Here is a 12,380-nt window from a genome sequence, read left to right as displayed (position 1 = left end):
CAATTCAGAGGCTTTGTGATGGTTACAAGCAGCTGAAAATACACACTCCTTTCCCCTTCCGTGTTTAAAGAGGGCAAGCAGTCCACAGTCCAGAAGATGAGGCCATAGTTTAGTGGTAAAGCATGCTGTCAAGTCAGTGTTGACTCCTGGCGACCACAGAGTCCTGTGGTTGTCTTTGGTAGAATACAGGAGGGGTTTCCCATTGCCTCCTCCCGCACAGTGTGAGATGATGCCTTTTAGCATCTTCCTATATCACTGCTGCCCGATATAGGTGTTTCCCATATAGGTGTTTCCCATAGTCTGGGAAACATACCAGCGGGGATTCGAACCAGCAATCTCTGGTTTGATAATCAAGTCATTTCCCCGCTGCACCATTAGGTGTCTGTAGTTTAGTGGTACAGCTCCTGTTTTAAATGCAGAAAGTCCAATCCCTATCATCTCCAAGTAGGGCTGGGGGAAAAAGCTCTATCTGAAACCCCGGAGAATTGCTGCCAATCAGTATAGACAATACTAAGCTAGATGTACCAATGGTTTGACTTTGTATAAGGCAGCTTCCTATATTTGAAGTAGCCCGCTACTAGGCTGGTAAAGGTAAAGTGTGCTGTCGAGTCGATGTTGGCTCCTGGCGACCACAGAGGCTTGTGGTTGTCTTTGGTAGAATACAGGAGGGGTTTACCATTGCCGTCTCCTGCGCGCAGTATGAGATGATGCCTTTCAGCATCTTCCTATATGCTGCTGCCTGATATAGGTGTTTCCCATAATCTGGGAAACATACCAGTGGGGATTCGAACCAGCAACCTCTGGCTTGCTAATCAAGTCATTTCCCCACTGTGCCATTAGGTGGACCACAACCTAAAACACTCTGGCTCCACTTCCAGCCCCACAGTCTGACAGAATCAAGCCTCAGTTAGAGGGTTTAAAAAAAACACCACCAAAAACTTTTAAAACTATGTTTTTGCCTGGCTTTACTTTCACAAATCTAAGATGGGCAAGTTCCTAGATAGTTCCTAGATGGTTAGTGGTATTGTAGTGTGAATACTGAAAGGTATCCACAAACAAGCTGGTAATATCAGGATTATTACTGTAGCATGATTGGGATTTCCACTGCAATGCAGAAGATATTTGTGCCTCTTTTTGCTTGCTCACTTTTGCAGAGCTGATCTCTGTGCGTCTGAGTGAGAAATTCTTCATTGATTCCTGGCTGAAAAGTATGTGATGGCAAAAGACCTTGTAGACTTCTATGGGTTTAGGGCAGGCCTGCACAACATAAGGCCCGGGGCCAGATTTGGCCCGCAGGGACTGTTTCACTGGCCCCCAGGTATCCTGCAGCAACACAGGAGTGGGAAACTGCCTTATAGTGCCATCCTCAGAAATATCTTCCATGGTGTGCCCAGTGAGGCTTACTCCCATGTAAGCATGCCTAGCATTACAGCCTGAAAGCAACAACAACTTAGAGAGAGGAGAAGACTTGGCATTTGTTTGGGGCTGGCATGCACTCCAGGGGCCCCACTGGTTGAGCAGGGATGGGACCTATTCTCTGGCCACTATCCCTGGTTAACACTATGGGCCCATTGACAGGGGGAATAGATCCACAAGTAACTAATAATATATATATTTTTAATTAGCCCCTGCTAACTGGGCTCTTGCTAACTGGGCAAAGAGGCACCTTTTACCGTGGTGATTCTCTTTATTTATCAGGGGGAGAGTAACTGGCCCTATCCACCCCCAGCACAGTACTTCCAGTGGCTGTTGCTGGTGTCTATCTTATGTTTCATTTTAGAATGTGAGCCCTTTGGGGACAGGGAGCCATCTTATTTGTTTGTTATTTCTCTGTGTAAACCACCCTGAGCCATTTTTAGAAGGGCGGTATAGAAATCGAAATTGAAATAATAATAATAATTTTAATGTAATCATGTGCTAAATGTCCGACTTTGGCCCCTGCACACCAAGTTGTGGATGGTTCTGGCCCACCAGGGCATTTGAGTTGTGTAGCCCTGGTTTAGGATGTCAACCTGAAAAACTCAGCCACAGCTGCTGGTATAGTTGTGTTCATTGCATCTTTCTTACTCTGTCACTGTTCAGCTTGGGACCAATATGAATAGTATCTGTTCCAAAGCAGATTGAAGAGGATTTGATAGCAGCTTTTCTCGTATATATATTGTGTCTCTGAAAATTCCCAAGAGGACCCAGAAGGAAAAGATACATAATTGGAGCTTGGTTTAACTTCAGTCTTCTTGGAGGAGTGTGTCATGTGGGGTAATGAAAATAAATCAAAGGGAGCAAGATAACTGGCAAATGCTTCCCAACAGCAGTACGAGTATAGGAGTGTCTGTCTAGAACAGCCTTAGTGTTGATCACCTTGCCCAGTATGGTAACCCCACCTGTTAAAGGTAAAGTGTGCCGTTGCGTCGGTGTCGACTCCTGGTGACCACAGAGCCCTGTGGTTGTCTTTGGTAGAATACAGGAGGGGTTTCCCATTGTCATTTCCCACACAGTATGAAATGATGCCTTTCAGCATCTTCCTATATTGCTGCTGCCTGATATAGGTGTTTCCCATAGTCTGGGAAACATACCAGTGGGGATTCGAACTGCCACTCTCTGGCTTGCTCGTCCAGTCATTTCCCCTCTGCGCCATTAGCTGGCCAGCCCCACCTGTTAGGAAGTGTTTATTTCCACCTCAGATTAGTGTAGTGTTGTGTTTCTGTGTCTGTCTGCATCATGAGTCTTCATTTCCAAGCTGGTGAGGAAAAAAATCATATTACAATATTTTTTAAAAAAACAAACCACCCTTGAGTGAAGCATAAAATCTGCCCATTTCCAATAATGGCAATAAAGTAAAATTAAGTAGTCAGAGTGTTAAGTGATGCATCTGTTAGAATTTGCTTTTCTCCATAAGAAAAGTTTTATACTAAAAAATTGAGCATCCTCATTTGAGATTAAAAGGAGATTCTAATCTGTGAATGCTCAATAAATACAGAAGAAATCTGCATGTTCAAGTGTAGAGGTATTCCAATGGATTTAACATAGGGAGGCTGAATTAGCCTTTCCATGTTAAATCCATCTTATCATCTCTATACTTGGCTGAATTAGCCTCCCCAAGTGCCAGTTCCTTTGCAGACTGGGTACATGTCAATTTGGGGTAGTTCATTAAGTTCTGCAAACAGGTATAGTACAATAAATGTACAGATTCTGACAGCTCTATTAAGACTGGTGAAAAGCTCTTAGTGTTTCAGAAGCCATCCAGCCGTTTCCATGTGGTCATTGTAATCTGAGAAACAGCCCTCCTTATGTGATCCTGGGATACTTGTAATCACTCCGTTGCTGTTTGTGAAATGGGAGTTTTAAAGAATTATTATGATGACTACAAACTGTAAAACACTTTGCGTGATGGTAGTCTTGCAGATGTCTAGACCAGGGATTCTCAACATTGGGTCCCCAGATGTTACTGGACTTCAACTCCCATAATCCCCAACCAAATGCCACTGGGGCTGGGGATTATGGGAGTTGAAGTCCAATAACATCTGTGGACCCAACATTGAGAATCCCTGGTCTAGACGAGTTGAACAATTAAAAATTGGGGTTCTATTCTGTTTCATCACTATTTTTTAACTCTTCAGTTTATAACTGGTTCAAACACTTAACTTTAAAGAAATGGTTCATAAACTGGTTTAGATGCTTTGAGCTGGGTTTGAACCAATTTAGAATTAGATATATTTCATGAAGAATAATATCAAACTCTTTTGCTTAACAGTATAACTCTATGGGTAGGTTCACATGACTACCACCTGGACTGGAAGTGGAAAAAATGTTGGTTAAATGTTGGCAGGTGTGAGTGTGCACTCCTGGATGGTGTGACATCTGAACCTACTCAAGTCCAATTCCTGCCCTGCTTCTCCTGAGATACTACAGACTTCTGTCACCAAGATTTTGAAGTTATTGATAAAGTCAGTTATCTAGGAACAGAAGAATTTGCCTTTTATAGAGTTAAAACACTGTTGCATCTAGCTCAGAAATGTCTACACTGACTGGCAGTGGCCTCTCCAAGGTTTCAGGGAAGAATCTTTCCCAGCCCTACTAAGAGATGCTAGGGAGCTTCTGCATGCAAATTAGATTCCCTGCCACTAAGCAATGGCCCTGTCGCAAACATAAGAACAGCCCTGCTGGATCGGGCCCAAGGCCCATCTAGTCCAGCATCCTGTTTCACACAGTGGCCCACCAGATGCCACTGGAAGCCTACAGCAAGAGGATGGCATACATGGGTCTCCCATCCTGCCCTGGCCACAGTAAGATGTGCTTAACTTCAGCAAGGTGACTGTATCGTGTGCCCTTAGACCAGGCCTGCTCAACTTAGGCCCCCCAGCTGTTTTTAGACTACACCTCCTAGAATCCTCAGGCACAGTGGCCAATAGTCAGAGATTATGGGAGTTGTAGGCCAACATCTGCAGGAGGGCCGAAGTTGAACAGGCCTGCCTTAGACCATGATCTGGAAGAATCTAAGGCACATGGTGTAGGAACTGGGTTTGGGTGGGTTGAGACGCCAGGCCTGCTGGGAGGTCACTCTCGCTTGCCTACTAACATTTTACTGAAATTTTCTCCACTTCCAGACCGGATGGCAATTCCTGACCCATAAAATGAATATGATAACTATTTGTTTTAACTTGAGAAAGTAGTATTTATTTTTAAATTCATTGTATGGTCTGGGAGCCAATGGTGGTTTCCATTGACAGGCCTCCTTACTAATTTTTTGGGGGGCCTATATGAAGTTTTGGCCAAAGCTGAATATTCTTCACAGTGCTCATGGCTGCATAAGAACAGTCCTGCTGGATCAGGCCCAAGGCCTATCTAATTCAGCATTCTGTTTCACACAGTGGCCCACCAGGTGCCTCTGGGGAGCCCACAGGCAAGAGGTGAGGGCATGCATTCTCTCCTGCTGTTGCTCCCCTGCAACTGGTATTTAGAAGCATATGGAGGTGACCGTTCCCACTCTGCAGTGCTGTACTTTCCCCAGTGCCGGCAGAGGGCAGGGCTTTAAAGAAAACTGGACCTTCTCAAGCCCCAGCACCACCTTCGAAGGTGCGCACAGAGCACTGGGAAGTGTAGTCCTTCTCGGCAATTTCCCCTGGAAAAAATGCTGAGAAGCACTGTGCTTCCCAGCGCTCCATGTGCACTTTCCAAGATGGTGCTTGGGCTTGAGAGGTCTCAATATCTCTTGGAAAAGCTTAGCACTGTACAGAGGTCAGCATGGTGGAAAATATATCGTACAACTGAAGGTTTGTTTCTTGAAAAATTGTCAAGATTGCTGTTTAAAAGGCTTTTACAAAATACACCCAAGGTTAAAAAAAAAAAATTCAAGAAAATAAAACGTTCATTGGGGCGAGTTACATGATCATCTTGGGTAAGCTGGGAGGGTGTGGGAGGAAGGCTGAACTTAACTTACCTTCCCCCCCAGACGGCCCAACTTTCCTTTATTCAGCACCTCGCGCGTGCCCACAAGGACAGCCCTGCTCCATGCAGCTCCAAGAAGCATGGAGCAGGGCGGAGCAATCCGGGGCCAGAACTTGTTTTTCCAGCCTCCAGGCATCCCTCCTTGCAACACGTGGCACATGCGTTGCATTGGGGATTCCCCCCATCAGACGGGCACTTTATGTTCCTGTCTTTGTGATTCCTCGGGCTCCACATAGCCCAAGGAATCACACAATTCCCGGTAGCCATGTTAAGGGTGCAAGAGCCCTTAACCTCATCTAAAAGCCGGGTTTGTTAAGGGTGTTAGGCGGGTGGGGAGCAGAGAGATCTGCGAGGATCTCACGGCTTCTCATGACTAGCCCAACCCTGCCTTGGGGCAGCCCAGGCACGGTTAGGCTGGTTGTGAGAACAGCATCATTATGTCACTGAAAGCCAAGTGCCTGGTTTTTGAACCACTTAAGTTTGAATCAGCTACCACTGCTTTGTTTAGAGCGGGGGTTCCCAATCTTTGGTCGCTAGACCAGTGTTTCTCAAACTTTTTGGAGTCAAGGACCGCTAAATTCTTCGTGCAGAGTTTCAAGGACCGCTACATTCTTCATGCGCAGTTTTCCGGACCAGCGGTTAGTAAAGGGGTTTCAAGTCTGTCTGTCTGTCTATCAGACTTCTATACTGCCCAAAACTTGCATCTCTGGGCAGTTTAGAATGAAAATAATATAAGCATTAAAATAATTAAATTTGGAATCTTTTGCAAACATGGAATATTAGGGGTTCTTAACCTTGGGTCCCTCAGTTAAACTCCCATAACCCCCAACAACAATGGCATTTGGCCATTATGGCTGGGGATTATGGGAGTAGAAGTCCACCAACGTCTGGGTACCCAAGGTTGAGAACCCCTGAATCTAAAAGCCTGGGTGAACAAATTTGTCTCCAATATGTCTGGAGTGGAGGTGCTTGTGATTACTCAATGGAGAGGGGACGTTGGGCCATTAGAAAAATTCAAAAGCTACGTGGGGCCAATGAAAACAACATACAAGCAAGCCCCACTGATGCAAGAGGGAAACAGCGTTCCCTCTCAAGGCGCCTCGACCACAACAGGCAGCTGGGTTTCAATCAACCAATCTTTGGCTGCAAACAATGAGCATGCAAGAACCAGCAGCCCTTCAAGTGGCGCCCACTGCCATACTTTTTCCTCCATGCCCCCGCATCGCATACAGTTTGAAGCTGTAAAGATAGGGAATAAGATAGCTGTAGGAAGATCTCAGCAGCAAGTGGAGGCAAGGCATAAGAAGGGTCCCATGCCTCCGTGATACTCTTCCTCTTCCGTGCCATGTGCAAAATTGAGGAAGTGAGTGCCTTGATTTCAGTTGGGGGGGGGGGGTTGACTCCCAGTCAGGGACCGGCACTCAACCCTTCGGGGACCGGCAGCGGTCCAGGGACCGGTGGTTGAGAAACACTGCGCTAGACTACAACCATTATCCCCAACCACAGTGGTCTTGGGCCATTGTGGTTGTGGAGTTGTGGTCCAACAACCTCTGGGGACTAAGGGATGGGGACAAGGGATTTGGGTTCAGTTCCAGTTCTCTGGAAAAACCTCTCTGAACCAGTATTTGGGTTTGAGTTCAGCTCCCTGTGTCTATGCCCTCAAATAAGTGTGGCGGTTTGTGTTCCTCATGAGGTACCTTGTCATTTGTGACTGTGGGGCACACAATGGCTTGTTAGGTGCCAAAAGTTTGTTTTAAAAAAACAAACCAAAACCAAAACCACCAAAACAAAACTTTTACTGCTTGGGAGATTAATTTGATGTGGCACTGTGAACATTAGGATATGACAGGATAATAATAATTAAAAATAAACTTTAATAGTTAGCCACCCCATAACAAATTGTTCTCTGCATACAACACAACATTAAAACACTCTTAAGTATATATCTTTTAAAAAAAACACCTAAACAACAAATGAATTACTGGCTTTGCATTTCCCCCTTCAATTGTAATAGAACTTTTTAAATTCTGGTAATTCCATCTTTTATTTAGTAATGGAAAGATTAATACTTATACTTGACAGTATTAAGTCTCAGTGGTCGAGGCAAGATTTTGTAATATTGATACTGTTGAAGGTGTACTTGAATTGGCTGGCAATGCCTCTTTAGTCCAAATCTGCTGTTTACCTGATAGAAGCAGCAAATTGAATTTATTTGGAATAAGAGGTAAGACTTCTGTGTAAAGCTAAATGGACTTGGCTGGATCATGCAGCATTTCTGAGCTGATGCTGTCCCATGGTGGATAGATGGCCTTTCAGCACAGTGTAAATTTGATTTTACAAAGATGGAGGGGTTGCCTAATGAGATCATTCCGGGAAGGTGAGGCAGTCATCTCTCTGCTCCAGATGTGTCCCCCGGGTTCCCTGACCCCTTCCTTTCTCGGGCTTTGCTGAGACGTTATTTCCATACTGATATCCCCCCCACCCCAGGAAGGCAGTGATGAGTCCCACATTATGCATTCATGGTGGAAAGCTGATGTGCAGAAAATCCCAGCATGCTTTGCCCAACCAGTCTGCTGCTTGTTAGCCAGCTTCTCCCTGCTTCTGTGTATTGCTTGTGGTGTTTTTTGTCACTGGCTTTTGCTTCCTAGCTAAGGAGCTACGATTTAGCCATCGCTGCATTGGATCAAGGAAGCAAAAGACAAAAAAGAGCACTGCATTGCTCATGCAAACAGCATCAGCCCAGTATCTCTGTCTAGGCTAGATGCTGAGCTTGATTTAAGAGTCCTTGGGTATGGCAGTGATCTTCTCCCAGAATCCGTAATCCTCTGCAATGGAGAATGTCCAGTGCTTAGGCTCTCCTTGTAATTGCAAAAAGCACTTGGTCTGTTGCTTACAGAAGCCTGTTGGCCAAGCAGTCTCCAATGCTTCTCGGTATATAGGCCATTTAGCTTGTAGCTGTGCTCTGAGCTGTTTGAGAAGCCCTTTTCTTTCCTTAGTACTGTGGGACTGCATTGATTTCAGCTCTTGAGAAACTGAGATGAGCTAGTGCTTGAATTTGGTTTTTGCCTCTTCTGTGTCACAGGGTTCAGAATGCAGGATAATACCCCAGGACAGGGCCACACTTGGAGCTTTTTGCTCTGTATCATAAGATGACATGGGGATGGAGTCATATTGGAAACTGCTTGAAATAGCAAGTGTTTCAGCTCAAAGAGCCTGGACTTCCAGTTGCCTGATCTTATTCTACAGTATTAACATATTGAACCTGGCATGTGACTAATTCTCAGTTGGTGACTGTTTGCTTTCTGTGCAGGGTTTGTTGATCCAGTGATCCATTGTACTTTGTAGGCATCTCCTTGGTGCTTCTCCATTAGCTCTTTAAAATGTGGCTTAGAGATCTAGCTTCACTCTTCAGGGCCCAAAGTGGAACATAGCACATTCTGGGCTGCAGAATCTTGCACCATGCCATTTGAATCGCCTTGGGATTGTTTTATTGAAAGGTGGTATACAAATTTAATAATAATAATAAATAAATAAATTCCTTGGCTAAATCAAGGATTTCTATCCTTTCTACAGTATTTAGTACATATTGGTCCAGATTGCTCCTTTTGGATATGTCCATTGCAGGTGCGATAGTAGAGAGGCCATTCAGAGGGACAGCAGAACTCTAAAGAAATGCGTTAACATGGAGTGGAAAGCAGCCTGTGTAGTGATTTGTTCTGTAATAGGTATTCTTTCTTTCCTAATTGTGCTGCTGTTTTTCTCTCTGTCACTTTTGCCCTTCCAGAATACTGAAATGAGAACAGCTGAACCCTGACTCCAGAGTGTGTACATTCTGTGTCCCTTTTTCCAGCCGAACAAGCTCCCTCATCCCTTCTCTTCTTACAAAAGGCAATGTATTGTTCTTGGGAAAGGTAAGTGCATTTCTTCTGGGTGGTCTTCATCCGTCACACAGGTGAGCTTCCCGCTTGCATGAAGTGCAGATCGGGAACATTCCAAGGTTCTTTTCTCCATAGTAAGACTGTGGCTCCTCTTCCTACCCCTTGAGACCACATGCCTTGCTCCCTTCTACTCAGTTTCTCTTCATCCGCTGAGTAAGACATCTCTGTCAGACAGTGAACCTCTGAGCTTCAAAACATGATATTAGAGTTATTTTTCTTAACCTCTCTCCTTCCCTTTTATATGCTTTCTGACCTTATTTCTGTTGAGTACCTTCCAATACCTTTTGTGTGTTAATTTTATTTGGAAACACCCACCCACCCCCGCAATTCTCACCTGTTGGTGAGAGAGAGGAATTTGCTGCCCGGACACTTTTATCGCCAACAAGATTACATTTAGGTGTTGCTCTGCCTGCCAAGCAAAGCTGCCCTCCTCAGACAGCTTTCAATCTGCCTTCTGTTTTGTGGGGAGTCACACTTCGTGCCCACATGCATACATTGTCAGAAAAGAGCATTGAGACTTCGTTCTGTTCTGTGGGAAAGGACTTTGTCAGCCCTGAAAACAATGGAGTTGTCTACTGGGCGGTCAGAAAACACGCCACTTAACTCTGCTCTCACAAATCAAATAGACCTGCTCAACACAGGGGGTTGGGATCAGAGCACTCTGAACGCTTATAAGCCCCTGGTGCTACCTTTGAACTCAGCAAGACCTACACTCCCGAAGAACTCTGTGGGACAGGTAGTGCTGATGACATCAGCCCAGCCACCCACAGCATTCCTGCCCCAGTAACCTGCTGGCAAAAAAGCCGAAGAAGAAAAAGTGCCTGCAGGACTTGGTGTCGGCCCCGAAACCAAAAAAGAAGAAAAAGACGCAGGTTGCTTGGGACTGCGCCAATATCAGCAGGAGCAGCTCTGACAGACTCAGTTGATTCCAAAGTGCGGCCAGTAAAAGAGAAGAAGACAAAAACACTGCTTAATGCTGGTGCTGATCCCAGCATCCGTTGCAAAAGCCCTAGCACAACCAATCTCAGTCCTGAGAGTAGGACCAGAAGTCCCAGACAGGGGGGATCTGTACCTTCACTTGGAGAGGGCTCAAATTGCTTGGGTTCGGGAGGACTAACACCCCCTCCCAACTGTGCTTCCTCTCACAGGTTGCCACAAAGATATAGGCACAGAGGCAGTCACTGGAGGGAACGATACTCCCCCTCTTATTCTTACATGCAAGACAAGTACAATTACTTTTTCAATGGTTGATATGGTCCAGTAGAGAGAGAGGAGTATCGTACAGTAGGGGCCATTACTCAGACTATAGGAGGCGTTACTATGCAAACTATTATGAGGCCAGGGACACTTTGTATACCGGTGTGTGTCACGTTCGAGATCTCCTCCTCCCCACCACAATTGCCCAAGATGTCCATCCTGGCACTACCGCTGTGGCAGAGGGAGTTCCCGCTCTCCACCATGGGGCAAGCCAAGATGCTGTGACCCTCAACCATCAAGTGCACTTAGACATGCTTCCCTAGGGGTATCAAAACCCCTGGCAACATCTCCCCCCCCCATTTTCTTTTTACATATTTTATGTCCCACTCTTCAAGGAACCCAGAGCAGTGTACTACATATTTAAGTTTCTCCTCACAACAGCCCTGTGAATTAGGTTAGGCTGAGAGAGAAGTGACTGGCCCAGAGTCACCCAGCAAGTATGATGGCTGAATGGGGATTTGAACCCGGGTCTCCCCGGTCCTAGTCCAGTACTCTAACCACTATACCACACTGGCTCAGCCTGTACAGCCACCGCCAATCCTGGAACAGCCCGCGCCTATGGACAGGTACAGACCAGCACCTTTGGGGAAGTCAGCATATAGAGAGCAACCTATAAAAACCCTGGAGGAGGTGACCCATCAACCACCGGACAAGCTTCTCAAGTCCTCTGACTCTCACATGTTCAGATGACACCTTGGATGCCTTGGGCATGCTAGACCAGGCTTTCAGATCCATGCCACCAGACTATGTAGAAGACCCTAAACCACCTTCACCCTCAGAGGATCTTCGCTTATTTTCAGAACAAGTTGCCAAGATGGCAGCTTGCCTGGGCCTTAAGTTGAAGGAACAAAGACTTCTTCCAACCCCATCTTTGATTAGTTCGAAGGGGATGCACATCAGCACCCTATGCATGAACCAGGCTCTCCTGGATATTACACATAGCTGCTGGGAGAAACCATCTTCAGTGACACTAACATCAAATTAGATATTTATAGGGTACAAACAGATGACTGCCCATTTTTACAGAGCCACCTGGCTCCCAACTCCATTGTGGTGGTGGAAGCAGCACAAAGTCCAGGAACAGAACGACTCCCATGGACAAGGAGGGTCACATATTGGATGCAGTTGGCTGGCACCTGTACATCCTCATTGTAACTTAAGATCGCGAATTACCAGGCATGCATGTCGAGATATAATCACCTGTTATGGGAGAAATTGTCCCAACACTTAGATGCTCTAGCACCCAAAAGGAAGGAAGTGGTTCTGTCCTTACAATGTGAGGCATTCAAATTAAGCAAACAGCTGTTACACACATCCAGACACTCCACAGACTGTGCTGCCAAATCTAAGGCTAGTTCCCTAAGCTTGAGGAGACATTCCTGGCTTTGTTCCTCAGGCTTGACCCTAGAGGCCAGAACCTGTATAGAGGACCTTCCCTTCAACTGTCAGGCTTTCTTTCGCACCAGGACAGACAAGACAAGAGGGTTCAGAAGTTGCAAAACACAGTAAAGCTAAGAACATAAGAACAGCCCTGCTGGATCAGGCACAAAGCCTATCTTGTCCAGCATCCTGTTTCACACAGTGGCCCACCAGGTGCCTCTAGGGAGCCCACAGGCAAGAGGTATGTGCATGCCTTCTCTTCTGCTGTTGCTCCTCTGCAACTGGTATTGAGAGGCATCGTGCCTCTGAGGCTGGAGATGGCCCACAGCCACCATACTAGTAGCCATTGATAGACCTGTC

At 45.9% G+C, this 12,380-nt stretch overlaps 1 protein-coding gene across 8 annotated transcripts in view; it reads left to right on the top strand.

Annotated features, from left to right (window-relative positions):
• The window catches only part of CHD6 (chromodomain helicase DNA binding protein 6), a 206,247-nt gene that overhangs the window by 50,908 nt on the left and 142,959 nt on the right, over positions 1–12,380 (top strand). For all 8 annotated transcript variants that reach the window (XM_053245232.1, XM_053245235.1, XM_053245230.1 and 5 more), the window contains one exon: positions 9,230–9,356. The gene's annotated coding sequence lies outside the window, so the exon portion shown is untranslated. The remainder of the gene's footprint in view (positions 1–9,229; positions 9,357–12,380) is intronic.

The sequence above is a fragment of the Hemicordylus capensis genome, chromosome 4, assembly GCF_027244095.1.
Source record: "Hemicordylus capensis ecotype Gifberg chromosome 4, rHemCap1.1.pri, whole genome shotgun sequence".
Taxonomy (NCBI): Eukaryota; Metazoa; Chordata; class Lepidosauria; order Squamata; family Cordylidae; genus Hemicordylus; species Hemicordylus capensis.
Note: the sequence above shows the minus strand (reverse complement) of the source record. Positions and strands in the feature narration are given on the sequence as shown.